Source organism: Myotis myotis, unplaced genomic scaffold, assembly GCF_014108235.1.
Source record: "Myotis myotis isolate mMyoMyo1 unplaced genomic scaffold, mMyoMyo1.p scaffold_m19_p_2, whole genome shotgun sequence".
In the NCBI taxonomy this organism is placed as follows: domain Eukaryota; kingdom Metazoa; phylum Chordata; class Mammalia; order Chiroptera; family Vespertilionidae; genus Myotis; species Myotis myotis.
The window spans coordinates 164,648,911-164,663,991 of NW_023416324.1; the positions used below are offsets into that span (position 1 = coordinate 164,648,911).

At 38.7% G+C, this 15,081-nt stretch overlaps 1 protein-coding gene and 1 pseudogene across 1 annotated transcript in view; both read left to right on the forward strand.

Moving 5' to 3' along the window:
* The window catches only part of LOC118676258, a 53,346-nt pseudogene that overhangs the window by 15,212 nt on the left and 23,053 nt on the right, over positions 1 to 15,081 (forward strand).
* Positions 1 to 15,081, forward strand: part of ACAP2 (ArfGAP with coiled-coil, ankyrin repeat and PH domains 2) — a 131,120-nt gene that overhangs the window by 244 nt on the left and 115,795 nt on the right. The window lies entirely within an intron of this gene.

Consider the following 15,081-nt stretch of genomic DNA (forward strand, 5'->3'; position numbering starts at 1 on the left):
TGGATAGGTAGGGACCAGATCATGTTAGGCTTTATAAGTCATCCATAGTAAGAAGTTATGATTAGAAAGTTTTTAGCAGTGTTGAGAAATGATAAGGCTTATATTTTAAAGGTATTTGGAAAATGAGTTGTGGAGGGATGAGAGTGGATATAGGGGAGAGAGTGGAGGGGAGGGAGGAATGAGAGAGAGAGAAAAAAAAACATCGATTGCCTCCCACAAATGCCCTGACTGGGGCAGGGATGAACCTGCAACAGTGTATGTGCCCTTGACCAGGAATCAAACCTGAGACCTTTGGTCTGCGGGCTGATGCTCTAACCACTGAGCAGCCATCTAGGGTGTGACTCTTCATCTTGATGGTAGAATGGCAAGGTTATGTTGCAGAAGACCATGTGTGGCCTCCTTTGGGAAATATAATCTGTAATACATGGTGTCCAAAAATGCCTTGGAATCATGATGAAGAAAGTTACAAGATGCAACATGATTGAATATTTAAAACTAAAGCGAGTTACTTTTCTCTGTCAAAGTGACAATTTTAAGAGTTCTTATTGTTAGGAAAGCTTTAGGGAAAGGTCCCCATACTGTTGTAAAGAGTGTGGTTTAGTATAGCTTTTTCAAAGGGCAAAATACTAAAATATCTTAGGGTTTAAAAATTCATCTACTTTGTTTCAGCATTTTTGCATCTAGGAATTCCTCCTAAGGAATAATAGGAAAAGTGTGCAAAGTTGTATGAGCAAAGATATGTATCAGGTTGCTTATTTATTTAGTGGAAAAATTGTGCAAGTACAATGTTGGCTAAGTACAATATTGTTTAGCTATTAAATATAATGATAGCTGACACTTAGAAAATGCTTAATATATACTAGGATCATTCTAAGTACTTATAATTTATAGTTTGTACAGTCAGGGTGGTCCCCTCTCTTATGAAGCCCTGTACTGGGTTTAATGAAATTCTTAATTTTAAAACAGGAGGCCCCATTTTTTTTTTGCACTGGTCACCACAAATTTAGTTGTCATCTCTTTTTATAAATTTTTATTTTTCAATTATAGTTTACATTCAACACTATTTTCTATTAGTTTCAGGTGTACAGTATAGTGATCTCCCTGATACCATACATAATTATTACAATATTATTTATTATATTCCCTATACTTTATTTTACATTCCTGTGACTTAGTTTGTGTTTCATTTCTATGTGAACTAAGTTTTTACATTTTTAAAAGTTGAGAAAAAACAAAGGATAATTTCATGACACAAAAATTATGCAAAGTTTATATTGTAGTACCTATAAATAAAGTTTTTTTGGAGCACAGCCTTGCTTATTTACATATTTTCAATGGCTGCTTTTTTGCTACAACAGCAGAATTGAGTAGTTGGAACAGGGACTGTATTGCCTTCAAAGCTTAATATTCCCTATCTGGTTCTTTATGGAAAGTTTGCTAACTCTGGATATAAACCACTGCTCTATTCTGCCTTTATAAAAGAATGAGAATATAGTTACACGCCATATAATTGACATTTTGGTTATTGACAGACCTCATATACAGTGGTGGTCCTAATATCATAGTGTATTACTCACCTGTTTGTGGTGATGCCGGTTTCAGCATTTTTGCATCTAGAAATTTCTCCTAAGGAATAATAGGAAAAGTGTGCAAAGTTGTATGAGCAAAGATATGTATCAAATTGCTTATTTATTTAGAGGAAAAATTGTGCAAGTACAATGTTGGCTAACTACAGTATTGTACTGTTGTCTAAAAGTTATGTACAGTATATAATACTTAATAATGGTAATAAATGACTTACTGGTTTGTGTATTTACATACTATTTATTGTTGTTTTAGAGTGTATTCTTTCTACTTATGAAAACAGAGTTTGCTGTAAACTGCATGCCATGTTACACTGGCAGCCGACTCATACATCTTATATTTACTGCGCATCATGGTTGTGTCTCTCTTGTGCTTGACTTAATCATATGTTGTTTTGTACAGTAACATGCTATACAGTTTTATAGCCTAGGAGCAATAGGTTATCCAGTGGTTGGCAAACTGCAGCTTGCGAGCCACATGCAGCTCTTTGGCCTCTTGAGTGTGGCTCTTCCACAAAATACCGACTTCTGCGCATGGGCCACGAAGTTTCAATCGCACTGTACATGCGATTTTTTTTTTCTCTCTGCTAATGACTTTATTCATGAATACATGATGGAACTCAAAATAGCAAAGAACATGAAAAAAATTCAGATTAATATTTATCAACCAAATACATCAGTTAATACATCTATTTTTCATATAACTAACAAAATGTCTAAAATGCACACGTAAGAATACAAATATTCTCCATTTTGTGAAATTTCAAAGTAATGAATATTCACTTAGTAGTTTATCAGAGAAGCCTAGTTACACTGTCAAATACATGTAATTCAAAAGAAATCAAACATAACTGATAAAATAAACATCTCATGATTAAACTTTTGATAAAGTGATACTTTCATACTGAAAAAAAAAACTGTAAACACTAACTAATGTTAAATGCTGAATCATCATTATGAAAGTGTTAAATTTTTTTCCATTATTTACTGTATTGATCACATCCATGTGTTCCCAATATGAGATCATAAACATTATTTTGCAATTTTAAAATATCTTTTAGTTCACAGATTATTTCCTGGAAGTTAAAATTTACTACACCATTGTCAGTTGAGGCTTTCCATGATACAGGAATTGTTAGACACAATAATTTTTCAGTTATAAACATGATCTTTGGTTTGAAGCTGTCTTGATATCCTTGCTAGTTGAGTGGTTGTGGCTAGTAAAATATTCATAAAACAGCACAGTAGCTTCATTGGGTCAATGGCGTTGTATGACACATATTAAGAAATCTAGCAAGATGAGTTCCCCAAATCTGTAACTGACATGGTTGATGTTAAAGGAAATCAGTGAGGCTCAGCACGTGGTATTTTGTGGAAGAGCCACACTCAAGGGCCAAAGAGCCGCATGTGGCTCGCGAGCCGCAGTTTGCCGACCACTGGCCTAGGTGTGTAGTAGGCTATTCCATCAAGGGTAAGTGCACTTTATGATGTCCATATGATGAAATCGCCTAACGAGACATTTCTCAGAATGTATTCCCACTGTTAAGCAGCACATAATTCTGAAGATCCCGGATAATGTTCATGATCTAAGAAAAGTGGGATATAGAGTTATAATTTAGAATGTATAATATGACACTGCATATGTCAAAAGGGTTATATGTTAAAATGTCTGGAAAGACTAATATATTTTATCTGGAAAATGGGAGTATGCTTTTTGGCCTTTAGTTTTAAAGTTTTATTTACAATAATCGGAGTTATTAGTAAAAACCAAAAAGACAAAACAATCAAAAACACAAAACACAGGGTAAGCAAAATGGGTGAAAAAAAACCACAACAATTAAAAAACCCCAAACATAATAGTGGGAAAGGAGGCCATGCATTCCTCTCCTTTCCCCTCTGCCTCTCACAACTTACAGAAAAGTTGAAAGGATCATACAATGAACACTTACTATCTTTCATCTAAGATTCACCAGTTGTTTATATTTTGACACATTTGTTTGCTCTGTTTTACACACACAAATACATCCCTGTAAATGCACACAGCAAGAATATTTTTTTTCTGAATCATTTGAAAGTTTGGCATGCATCTGTTAAAAATAAGGAATTCTCTTTTATAACCACACTTATAACACAGTAATTACATGTTCAAAATTTTCCAGATTTACAAATAATGTCTGTAAAGTAAAGATGTTTTCCTCCTCCTGTGTAGGTAAAATCACTATTCTTCCCTACTATGCCCCTTTTCTTTACTAGTCACACAGAACACTTCACTTCTGACACTTCTGGTCACCAAATGTGTGGTCACCCCCCTCCCCACGCCCCCCCCCCCATCTCCCCCCCACAACAAACAAATCTCCTACACTAGCTGTAATTTAACTAAATTCTGACACTATCTAGTCAAAGATAGCTTCAGATCTCATAGGTTAAGGGCTCAATATGATAAGGCTGCCATTCCCCATCTCCATTTCAGATGCCAGTTAAAATTCAGATTATCACCTGTAACTCTGACCAGCTATATAGATCGGAGGTTCCCATGACCACCCCACTCAGGTCTGAGTATAATTTGCTAGAGGGGTTCACAGAACCCAGGGAAACCACATATGTTTACCAGTTTATTAGAGGATGTGGTAAAGTATGTACATGAACAGCCAGATGAAAAGATACATAGGACTCAGTCTGGGAGAGTCCCAAAGTGCAGGAGCTTCTGTCCCTGAGGAGTCGGGGTGCCTCATATTCCAGGTGTGGATGGATGTGTTCACTCACCTACCTGGATGCTCTCTGAACCCTGTACAATTGGGATTTTATGGAGACTTCCTCACTTAGGCAGGATCAGTTATTAACTCTATTTCCAGCCCCTCTCCCTTCTCTGTAGAAGGTGGGGTTGGGGCGGGGCGGGGGGGGGGGTGCATTCTGAAAACGAGAAGGCTCTAATCATGGCTTGGTGTTTCGGGTGACCAGCCTCCATCTAGGAGCCCACCCAGAGTGGCCTCATTAGAACAAAAGATGCTCCTAGTGCTCTTATCACTTCGAAATTTAGAAGGGTTTCAGGAGGCCTGTGTCAGAGATGGGGCCAAAGACAAATATTAGAACAAGAGATGCTCATAGCATTCTTGTCACTTAGGAAATTACAAGGGTTTTAGGAGCTCTGTGCCAGAAACTGGGGGCAGAAACCAATATATATATTTTTTAGTATTTCATAATGTCTCTTATAAGTAGTTTTCTTTTTTTTCTTTCAGCCTCCAATCAGGGTTGCTGCATTGCCTTTTCATTACCTTTAGCTAACTGACTGTACATTCTTTTAATCCATCATCTCTCACTGAGGTTACTTAACCATGAAGAAAATATTGGGTGATTATGGAGTTAGGAGAGATCTTGATCTAATCTGAGAACTTCAAATTGGGTAAAATTTTGTATGTCACATTAAGAATTTTGGTGGATTATAATAGAAACATAGTGCGAAGCTCTTAGAGATGTGACTTGTTCTAATTTGTATAGTATTAATTTTTGAGGCAAAATATTTTAGTGTATCACAATTTGGTATAAAATGACACTGAAAAAAACTGAAAAATACGTTTTTGAGACAGTCTGGGGAAGTCAAACATGAAATAAATATGAGATTATTAAGGAATTATTATGTGTGATAATGGCTAAGAGGTTCTGTTAAATTATCTGTTAAAGATCAATAAGCCCTAGCCAGTTTGGCTCAGTGGGTAGAGCACCAGCCCATGAACTGAAGGGTGGGTCTCAGGTTTGATTCTGGTCATGGGCAGCATACCTCAGGATCAAGCTTGATCCCCTGCTCTGATCGGGGAGGCAACTAATCGATGTGTGTCTCTCATTGCTGTTTCTCTCTCTGTTTTCACTTCCCTTCCACTCCCTTTAAAAGAATACAACACCTGAATTTGTTTTAAAGTACATCAGAAAAAAAAAAGGGGGGGATAGGACTATATGAAACAAGAATAATTTTGATAATTATTGAAACTAGGTGATGGGTATTTTTATGTGTTTGATTCATTGCATAAGAGGTTAAAAAAACATACCACTGACACCTCATTTTTTGAAATGGAAAATGAACTAGAAGGGTAACTTGTATGTGAAAGTTATCTGATATTCAAAATTTCTGTTACTTTCCAGAGGAGTTCTTTCTTATATAGTGTGAAGATATATATCTCAGGCTTATTTCTAGACATTTTAGTAGAAAAAGAATTGTTGCCTGGCTGGCCTGGCTCAGTGGTTGAGCGTCAACCTGTCAACCAGGAGGTCATGGTTTGATTACTGGTCAGGGCACATGCCTAGGTTGCAGGCCCTATCCCCAGTGTGGGGCTTGCAGAAGGCACCCTATCAGTGATTCTCTCTCATCATTGGTGTTTCTGTCTCTCTCTTCCTCTACCTTCCTCTCTGAAATCAATAAAAATGTATTTTAAAAAATAGAAAAAGAATTCTTAGCAAAAATAATTTATCTCTTAAAAAGAGTCTAATATTTTAAGGTATTAAGAAGTAATCTTGCTTTTACAGTATTTATTTTAAAACTACAGTCTGTTAAGTATGGCAGAAAGCTAGCTTTTACAATGGAAAAATTCTGTACCAATTACACAACTGTTTAATTCAAACTGCCTCTTACAATTGTAGAATGCTGTTGTGGAAATATGTTGCTTATCAATCAGCTATTGTGTAAGTTGTGTGTAATCCTTCCTATGACTATAGCACTAATGCATTACTAATACTGCTTTACTATGAGTCCAAGATATGTAACAATGGCATTTCTTTTTATTTGAATCCAGCATCTGTAGTCTGGCCACAGGTGCTGGTAGCAGTCATTGAAGTAAAAATATAACAATACTGTATTATGAAAATAGAGTTTGTTTCTAAGAAAGAAAGTCAACAGGTGACTTAGTGTCAGGGCCTTTGTTCTCTATATTAATAATGTTTTAGTTTAATTTTTATTTTAATGCTTAATAATTATTTGAGAAGCCATTTATATAGTCAATAAGCAGTTTTTAACCAGAGTTCCACATCAGAATCACTTAGAGTGGTTTATACAACATACCTTTGTTTGGACTCTATTCCAGAACTATTGACTCAGAACTTTTGGGGAGAACAGGACTCACAGATCTAGATACTTTGAAAAGGCTTTTTAGGAGATTTGGTTTTGAGCCTTTATTCAAGGACTAGTGCTATAAGAGTGTCAGAATTCTTCTTTATAATATGTAAGCAGATAATAATAAAGTCCTTTCCTGGGTGTGGAGAAAAGGGAACACTCGTGGGAATGCAGACTGGTATAGCCACTATGGAAAACTGTATGATGTTTCCTCAAAAAATTAAAAATGGAACTGCCATTTGACCTAGTGATTCTAATTCTAGGAATATATCCTAAGAACCTTAGAACATCAATCAGAAAGAACATATGCACCCTGAAGCAGCATTATTTACAACTAGTGGCCCGATGCACGAAGATTCGTGCAAGAATGGGCCTTCCTTCCCCTGGCTGCCGGCACCGCCTTCACTCTGGCCTGAGCTGCCTTTCCACCTTGGCTCCAGCCCAGAGCTGCCTTTCCCCCTACCACGCTGCCCAGAGGCCTGGAGCGGCTGGGGCGGTGTGGAACACCTGCATCGTTGCCATGGTGACGCAAGCAGCCCACCCCCGGCCACTTGGTGCCTGTGTATGCAAATTAACCCATCATTTTTGTTAATTTGATGTTAATTTATTACATCACTATTTCCTGACTGGCTGGTGGGCATCACAAAGGTATGGTTAATTTGCATCTTTTTATTAGTGTAGCTAGCTAGATCTGGAAATAGCCCAAGTACACATCCATAGATGAGTGGTTAATAAAGCTGTGGTACGTTTACACAATGGAATACTATGCAGCTGTAAAAAAGCAGGAACTCTTACTCTTTGAGATGGTATGGAGGGACCTGGAGATTATTATGCTAAGTGAAATAAGCCGGTCAGAGAAAGGCAACTATCATATGATCTCACTTATATGTGAAATCTGATAAACAAAATAAACTGATGAATAAAATAGGTCCAGAGACATGGATGCATGGAACAGACTGACAGATCTCGGGGCGGGGGTCGGGGGGGGGTGCAGGTTGGGGGTTGGTCAGAAAATATTAAAAAGAACTTAAATATATGTGCATGCATGCATAGCATATGGACACAGACAATAGTTCGGTGAAGGCCTGGGGTGAGGCAGAGGCTAAGAGGCTAAGGGGGCGGAAAATGGAGGACAGCTGTAATACCGCCAACAACAAAAGTCCTCTCCCTGTCTTTTTAACCTAATAGTTAGTACATAGTTTCCTACTGGCTGTCTCTAACTCCATCCCTTATTCTGTTTCTCTGGAACAAATAAATCATTTAGCATTGTAGCAGATAGATAGCCATTAAAGTGTTTTTAGCAGGTGAATGATGTGATAATATTTGTATTTCCCACTTATTAGTACCAAAATTATTGTGTCACACCTCAGACTGATCTCAGTAACTATCCACTGCAGACAACTTCATTATAGCACTTTGCTAGAAACCTGTTCTATGCCCAACCCAGAGCTACCTATTATCATTGTTTTGTATTCATAATTTTTCTAACATAGTAATTTCATTATTTTTACTTTTATACACAAAAATTCCCAGTGTCGCCCTGACCAGTTTGGCTCAGTGGCTAGAGCGTCGGCCTGTGGACTGAAGAGTACCAGGTTCGATTCTGGTCAAGGGCATGTACCTTGGTTGCGGGCACATCCCCAATAGAGGGTATGCAGGAGGCAGCTGATCGATGTTTCTCTCTCATCGATGTTTTTAACTCTATCCCTCTCCCTTCCTCTCTGTAAAAAATCAATAAAATATATTTTTTAAAAAATTCTGTGTCTCTACATTGCTTTTGAGATAAACTTTACTAAGGTCTTCTAATATACTCTCCCTCCTGTGTCTTCTACATTCTAATTTTTCTTTCATGTCACCTAAACAATACCATAGGTCTGCAATGCTTTTCTCTTCTGCCTTTAAATAAATTATGAAATTTTATTTTTTCTTGTACAAGTTTTAAAAACAATTACATTAATTGGAAAAACAGTATAATACAAACATGGGACAGATTAATAAGAGAAAATAACCAAATTTAATATGTGCATATGCATGGGAACCCCACATAGCAGAAGGTTCAGAGATAGGAAGAGAAAGTGAGGTGTATGTGACATTCTGAGCTAAGGATAAGGTAAGGCATTTTGGGGCTTCAGAGGGTCATTGCAAGACAATAATAAGAAAAGGTGTTCCACCCAGCTGGCATTGCTCAGTGGTTGAGCATTGACCTATGAACCAGGAGGTCATGGTTTGATTCCTGGTAAGGGTACATGCCCAGGTTGTGGGCTCAATCCCCAGTAGAGTGTGTGCAGGAGGCAGCTGATCAATGATTCTTTCTCATCATTGATGTTTCTATCTCTCCCTCTCCCTTCCCCTCTGAAATCAATTAAAAAACTACACTAATAAAAGAGAAAGATGCAAATTGACCATACCTTCGGGAAGCCCACCAGCCAATCAGGAGTGAGCATGCAAATTAACCCAACAAAGCTGGTGGGTTAATTTGCATACACAGGTGTCATGGCGACGATGCAGGCATCTCTCACGCCCCAGCTGCTCTGGACCTCTGGGCAGCGTGGGAAGGCGGAAAGGCAGCTTCGGGCTGGAACAAAGGCAGTGCCAGCAGCCAGGGGAAGGAAGGGCCATTCTTGCATGAATCTTCGTGCATCGGGCCTCTAGTGTATATATAAAAAGAATAAATGTTCCATAATTAGAAGTTTGCCCTGACTTACATATGGGTCATAAAAAGTTATTTCTACTGATAACTCTTATTATGGGCAAGGCACCTAATTGATATTCTTTATAAAAAAATCTTTTTATTGATTTTGGAATGAGAGAAAGAGAAAGAGATACAGATGGTGGGGGGGGGGAGAGAGAGAGAGAGAGAGAGAGAGAGAGAGAGAGAGATATCAGTTACCTCCTGCATATCCCCCTCTGGGGATGGAGCCCACAACTGACCAGGAATCAAACCAGTGACCTCTCTGGTTTGGGACCATGCTTAACTAAGCCACATGGGCCAGAGCCCTAATTAATATTCTTTAAGGAGAGGTAAAAGTTTCTTTTGAGCTTGCAGGGTCTTGATTGACTTCAGCTCAAAATAATTTACATACCAAAGTATCACACCTTGGGGAAGTCTTTTCTGAACCTCTACAAAATCTAGGTTTGGTATCTTGGACTTTTAGCAACAGTGATGTTATTATGAGCCCGTGGCTTTCTCTTTAACAGAGTTCACCAATTCGATATGAACTGTTTTTGTTTTTTTAAAAATCATTATTTACCATGTATTTTTACTGTGTAGTTTTGATTTTTTTTAACACTATTAGAAAAATTTAAAAATTCCTGTGCTTGTGTTTTTGTTGTTGTTGTTCTTTTATTTTTAATTTCATTACATGGTGGTTAGTGTGATTAGTTATATATCTGCTTGATGAAACACAAATTTTCTTTGTGGATTAATTAATCAGTTTTTTAAAGTGGTCCATGATTGTTTAAATAGGAGACATATACTCGTTTGCTGGGTATAAATCTTAGCTAATAGCTATACGTATGTTGGTATGGCTATTGGATCAAACTGTATTAATGATTTTATTTCTATTTAGTTCCTCTCCATCAGAGGTTACAAACTGGCTAACAGGTCTTATTTGGCCCATAGACATACTCTGCTTGCCATGCATTGTGTTGGCCTGAATAATGTTAAAAATTAACATTGATTAAAAAGTTGCCAGCGTTTAAGAATTTGGAAATTTTATGTGGATTTCTAGTTTCCTCAGGTTTTATTTCAGCTTCTCAAGCTCATACTCTTTGTTGCCTCTAGGCTTTGAACAGGCTGTTTGTTCCCTTTGTCTGGAAGTCTTTCTCCACCCCCTTTTCCTAGCTTACTCCTATTCATCCTTTGTGACTCAGTGTTAATGTCACAGCATTCCAGAAGCCTGCCTTCTTTCTCAGGACTAGCTAAAGAAGATGGATGAATAGTAAATATGCATATGAAGAAATGCTCAACTTTTTCAGTCACTTGGGAAATGCAAATTAAAACCACACTGAGATGCCATTACAAACCTAGTAAAGTGACTTAGACTTATATACTGAGTATTGGCAAGTATGTGGAGCAACTAGAATCCTCATACACCACCTATGGATTATATAAAATGGCAAAACCACTTTGAAAAAACAGACAGTTTCTTAAAAAGTTAAGTGTAATCTTATCATATGATGCAGCCATTTCACTCCTAGGAATTTACCAAAAAGAAAGCAAATATCCACAAGAAGACTTGTACATGAGTGTTTATGAAGTGAGTAGATAAACAAACTGGTATCTTCTTAAAACTTAATACTAAGTCAGTAATAAAAGTAATGAAGTATTGTTACATGCTATAACCTGGATGTATCTCAAAATAAGTATACCGAGTAAAAGAACCCAGATTAAAAAGAGTGCATACTAATAATCCATTTATAGACAATTCTTGGAAACTTAAATTAATTTATAGTGACAGAAAGTACCTGGGGAAGAAAGGGGCAGAAGGCAGAGATTGTAAAGGGGCAGGGTAGATAATGTTTATTATCTTGCTTGTGGTGATGGCTTCATGGGTATATACGTGTCAAAACTGATCAAATTGTATATTTTAAGTATGTGCAGTTATTGTATGTCATTTATACCTCAATAAAGTTGTTAAAAAACAACAGCCTAGAGAGTGTGTTAGACTAGCATTATTATTACTCCCCAACCTCCATCAGTGGGATCTCTAACTGCTTTTCTCTTGTCAAGAGTGTTACTGGAAAGGGCCTGGCTGGTGTGGCTCAGTGATTGAGCACCCACCCCTGAACCAGGAGGTCACACACAGTTCCATTCTGGTCAGAACACATGCCTGGGCTTTGGGCTTGATCCCCAGTGGTGGGGCATGCAGGAGGCAGCTGATCAACTATTCTCTCTCATTATTAATGTTTTTATCTCTCTTTTCCCTCTCGCTTCCTCTCTCTGAAATCAATAAAAACATATATTTTTAAAAAAGTGTTACTGGAAAGGGACTGGGCCTAGGCTGGGGTCTGCCTTGGGCAGGCCTGTAGTGTGTGGGTTATTGATTTTGTATAGGAAAGATTTCACAACACAAGTCCAGGTGATTTTGAGAGTATGTTTATTAAAGCTGAGGACAGTGAAACAAGGAAGGGCTTAGGATGAGATGCCGTGGTTGGCAAACTGCGGCTCGCGAGCCACATGCGGCTCTTTGACCCCTTGAGTGTGGCTCTTCCACAAAATACCACGTGTGGGTGCGCACATACCGTGCGATTGAAACTTCGTGGCCCATGCGCAGAAGTCGTATTTTGTGGAAGAGCCGGTAATTTGTGGAAGAGCCACACTCAAGGGGCCAAAGAGCCGCATGTGGCTCGCAAGCTGCGGTTTGCTGAGCCGCAGTTTGCCGACCACTGGATAGAGGAAACAACAGGAGGGAGCCTAGGTGGGACTGCTTTGGCTCACTAAGTCAGAGAAAAGGGGGCGTTGGAGACAGGTTCAGGGGGTTAGTCTGGGATGAGACCAATTGCCACTACCCATTGCTCCTGTGGTTGCAAGCCCCGCGCGCGCTCCCGTAGAGTGAGGAGATGCAAGCCTGTGGGTTAAGAAGAGGGGGCAGGGAAAGGCATGGGTGTGCTCCCTAAAGGCAGAGGGGGAGTACATACCTGGTCCTTGGTCTTTAGGGTTTTAAAATGTATGTGTGTGGTTTTTTTTTTAAATTTATTTATTGGGGAGAGAGAGAGAGAGAGGGGGAGAGAGAGAGAAACATTGATTTGCTGTTCCACTTATTTATGCATTCATTGCTTGTTTCTTGTATGTGCCCTGCTAGGGATTGACCCCACAACCATGACATTGTGACGATGTTCTAACCAACTGAACTACCTGATCAGGGAGGGCTCCTTTTGAGTGTTTTAAAGGCTGGGAGTTTAGAGGGGAGGTCTTAGGAAAGGATCTCAATAGAATATTCATCAGCTTTTCTAGGTGTGACCTTTTAGGGTCTTGGGAAGCACCAGGGCAGGGAGTAATGATCCTCTCATTGCAACTGGTCCTAGCCTGCCTGGCTTTGCTGCTCTTCTTGGGCTGAAATACAACTGAGGCTTACTAGATGTTATCTGTAGGGAGGAGAGATCAGGGGGTCTAAACTGCATGACCTTGCTACTAGTATATGCCAGAGGAGGAAAGGCCACCCTGGGACAAGGTTCTATGCCAGTTTTGACTGTTGCCAGGCACCTGGGCTTTCTTTTTCTTCCCTGGTGACCTTCTGTATCTGGCTGTAAATTGCTTGGCCAGTTTGTTTAGCTATCTGCCTCAGTTTCCCCATCCACTTATCAAGGAATTTTCCTAGCTTCTTGCTATCCTGCCTCAAAAAGCAAATGCTTCTTTAATTTTTTTAAATTTTAAAAATAATTTTTAAAAATATATTTTTATTGATTTCAGAGAGGAAGAGAGAGATAGAAACATCAATGATGAGAAAGAATCATTGATTGGCTGCCCCCTGCACACCCCCACTGGGGACCCAGCCTGCAACCTGGGCCAACACTCCATCCACCGAGCCAAACTGGCTAGGGCATAAATGCATCTTATTGGGCCGGCTGGTTGTTTATGATATTTCTGTCAGTTCCTTGACATCCAGTGGTATACTTCCAGCCTCTTTCTGCAGAAGTCTCCTCATTCCAGGATTTAAAGCCCAAGGCAAGACTCAAGTGACACATATTTTAAAATGGGAGACACTCACCTTGGCCAGCTATAATGACAGTGCAGCTACTTTGTAATTGTAGTTGTGTTCTGTTCTGCTGTGGTGGATCACTTCAATCAAATGCTAGTCTTAAGTTTCTCAGGTAGAAGTCAGATGACCATTCCACAGAGTCCCTAATCTCCCAAAGACAGATATAAAGTTTTCAGAGTGATATCCTTGAAGCCCCCTTTACTAGGCTAGAGGTGAGGTTTAAAGCACCAATCCATCCCTCTTTGATTCTAGAGTCTTATTGACAACTCTCGCTAAAGAAATCCCTTTTCCCCAATTTCCATCTCTTCTTTAGATCTAAGTCCTCCCCACCTCCACCCTTTAAAAAAATACTCAGAGGTGGGTGATCAGCTAAGTATTGTAAAACTTCCTTTGCAGGTTTTGTCCAAGTTGGGTTAGCACTTCAGTTTGCAATGTGGAAGCAGTTGGCAGGTAGTGCCTCTCAGCCTCAGCCAAGACTGAGACAGAGGTTTGTTTGGGTATCGTGTTATCTATGTGGTTAATAGAACTTTTCTGAACTCTGATTTAATTTAAAAATCTGGATTTTGCTTGAGATTAATGAATTGTGGGAGTTCCACTTTTCATTTTGTCCTTATTTTTTGTATTGGACATATCTTTTTATCAATGGTTTGGGATTGTAGCCATTCCCTAGTTTCATGATGGAGTTTCCTGTAATAATTGTTTTTTCTTTTTATTAATATTTGTAAATTTTAGGGAAGGAAGTAAACATACCCTTATTCTTCTTCTTTTCTTTTTTTGTTTTTTAAACTGAAGACTCCTTGTTAAAAGTCATCCCATTATTTCAGCCCTCACTGACTTCCATCTTCTCTAAACTTCTATAGAATTTATTTCTTACTAATAATTCTTTATATTTATTTACTATTTTATTCTTTCGTATTTATCTAGTTCCTTTTAAGTACTTTAGTGGAATAGATTTGTTTTCTCAATTTTTTTTATTTGTTGTTAATCCTCACCCGAGGATATTTATTCCATTGATTTCTAGAGGGAGTAGAAGGGAGGTTAGACAGAGAGAAACATCGATGTGAATGAGACACATCAATGTTTCTCTCTGGTTATCTCCCACATGCACCCTGACGAGGGATCAAGTCTGCAACTGAGATACGTGCCTTTGATGGGAATTGAACCCGAGACCCTTCAGTCCACAGGCCAGTGCTTTGAGCCAAGCTGACTAGGACTGTTTTCTCTATTTTTTTTTTTTTAATATATTTTGTTGATTTTTTACAGAGAGGAAGAGAGAGGGATAGAGTTAAAAACATCGATGAGAGCGAAACATTGATCAGCTGCCTCCTTCACACTCCCCACTGGGGATGTGCCCGCAACCAAGGTACGTGCCCCTGACCGGAATCGAACCTGGGACCCTTGAGTCCCATCGGCCTTGAGCAGGCCGATGTTCTATCCACTGAGCCAAACTGGTCAGGGCTGTTTTCTCTATTTTTAAAACGGAAGAGTTAAAATGGTTTATCTTTGATATGCCCCAGCTCAGATATTATAGGATTCTCAAAACTCCTTTGGGGAGTAGTAGACTAGTTAATATTATTTGTAGTTTTATAGATAATGAATAAGTCCGACTTAAAGTATTTGGCCATTATGAAATAGCAAACTTAATGACAGTAAGGATTATAGTATAGGATTTATCTATTGTATTTTGCTGTTTGTGCTA